Source organism: Mus caroli, chromosome 3 (assembly GCF_900094665.2).
Source record: "Mus caroli chromosome 3, CAROLI_EIJ_v1.1, whole genome shotgun sequence".
NCBI lineage: Eukaryota > Metazoa > Chordata > Mammalia > Rodentia > Muridae > Mus > Mus caroli.
The window spans coordinates 45021460-45023895 of NC_034572.1; positions in this window are offsets into that span (position 1 = coordinate 45021460).

Below are 2436 nucleotides of genomic sequence, written 5' to 3' on the forward strand. Positions count from 1 at the left end.
GGGAGGGGTGAGGAGGAGAGGGAGGGGGAGGGGGAGGGAGCATCATCATCAGGTTAGGCTCCTGCCCTGCCTTAGGAGCTCCTGGTTCAATCTTAGTTACTTTCCTGAAGACCTTGTTTCCACTATCATGTAGTCATATTGGGGATTAGGACTTCAATGTATGAATTTTGGGCTGGGTACAATCCAAACATTTTGTTGAATTGCCTCTAAGGAAGATTAGACAAACTTACACTCATTGTTTGTTTGTTTGTTGGTTTGTTTGTTTGTTGTGTTCCTGGCGACCGAGAGTGCTTCCCTTGCCCTGACACCAATTTTTAACATTCCAGTCCCAGCAGCAGTAGCAATGGCAGCATGACCCTTGCTATTGCTTTAGACAGGTCTCAGACTCGCTCTACGATGACCTTGAACTTCTGATTCTTCTGCCTCCATTTCCTGAGACCTGGGATTACTGGAGATTGAACCTAAGATTTTGTGCAGGTTGACAAGTGGCCTGAATCATGTTAGCTATCTCCCTAGACAAAAACCTAAATTATTTCTGAAAAAGGACCTACTGACTGCATGAGAGAAGTCTTGGCTTGACTAAGTGATTTAGTCTGGCTGCACTAAAGGTTGGTTTGGTTTGGTTTTGGAGACAGGCTGTCTCTGTGTTTCCTGGAAGTCGCTTTGTAGACCAGGCTGGCCTTGGAGTCAGACAGAGATTTATTTGCCTGCTTCTGCTGGGTTTAAAGCTGGGCACACATTCCAAGGTTAACTACTTCCTAGATTCACATTTATTTTCTGCCCTCTGGGTTATTTAACACCTTCGATCCCTGGTGCATCCGTAGGCCTAGGAGGCACCGAAACCTCACAAACCAGAAACAGCATTTTCTGCATTTGATGTTGCTTGAGCCTTGATGGAAGCAACTCCTTACTGCCTAGCCCTGGAAAGATGGGAATGAATTGCTGAGAACAAACTAGGAAGCGTTCAGATGAGCTGTGGGGGTCCTGGAAAAGATACATAGTGGGGGTCATCTTGATAGAGGGGGAGAGAATTCTCCAATACAGATGTCAAAATTTCCCATGGTTCCCCAGAGTCTCAACTGCAGATGCTGTCTAATCCTTAGAAGGTCTCGTCACACTCAGCAGGCTGATCGGGGAATCAATGTCCCTTTCTTTGCACATCTCTTTAGCAAACAGGAATAGATTGCATATTCCTACCTTCCAGGCAAGAATGCAATCGACTTAGCTTTGGGTTTTTTGTTTTTTTGTTTTTTTTTAAGTTATATTTGTTATGTACACAGTGTTCTGCCTGCATGCCAGAAGAGGGCACCAGATCTCATTATAGATAGTTCTAGATAGATAACCTGGCACCAGGTGTTTGCTGGGAATTGAATTCAGGACCTCTGGAAGAGCAGCTGGTGCTTTTAACCTCTGAGCCATGACCCATCCCTCACCTTATTTTTTTTTAAGATTTAATTTAAATTATGTGTATTGTGTGTGTGTGCTCATGACAAAGCAGCTGCTCCCAAAGATCAGAAGAAGGCATCGGATCTCCCGGAGATGGAGTTACCTGGTAGCCGTGATCTGGCTGACCTGGGTGCTGGGAACTGAACTCAAGCTTTTAGGAAAGCAGCAAGGGTTCTTAGCCACTGAGCTACATTTCCCACCCAGAATTGTGTTTCCGTACACTAAAGTCTTATGGCATCCTGCAGAGATCCAACTATTCACAGAGGAGAGAAACATGCCTCATTTTCTGGCACTTATGGCTACAAAGATTTTTCAGACTTTTTAAAAATTTTTATTTATTATTATTTTTTTTTTTACTAACAAAGCTTATGTAGGGATAGAAACACAAAGGCCAGCCAGGTGTGGTGGCACATGCCTTTAGTCCCAGCACTTGGGAGGCAGAGGCAGGTGGATTTCAGAGTTCAAGGCCAGACTTGTCTACAAAGTGAGTTCCAGGACAGCCAGGGCTATACAGAGAAACCCTGTCTCAAAAAACAAAAACAAAACAAACAAAAAAAGAAACACAAAGGCCACTTGGGATTTATTCAAGCATTTATATTTAATAACAGTTTTAGGGAATGATATGTGCCCATTTTAACAAGCCTGAATGCAGGGGGGGTGGGGGAAGCACAAAATCAAAAATAAAAGTAATCTAGAGTCTTACTACCAAGACCTGGTGCTAATCGTGGATGCGTAAAAATGACTTTATATAAATAAATTCATGCTTTTGTTCTGGGACACACTGTGCACTGTGCTGGTCAGTAAATATGGAGGGACATGCTCACTATGAATGGTTACACTATGAATCTACGTATTATAATTCATTTACCCAGGCCTGTTGCCAATTTGTGACGCTACTGTCCGAGTTAGCATTGGCTCTCAGCTTTACGCCTATAGTAAAGAGACAGCTGAGAAGGTAGTCTCGATTGAGGGACTGTCCAGGTCAGACTG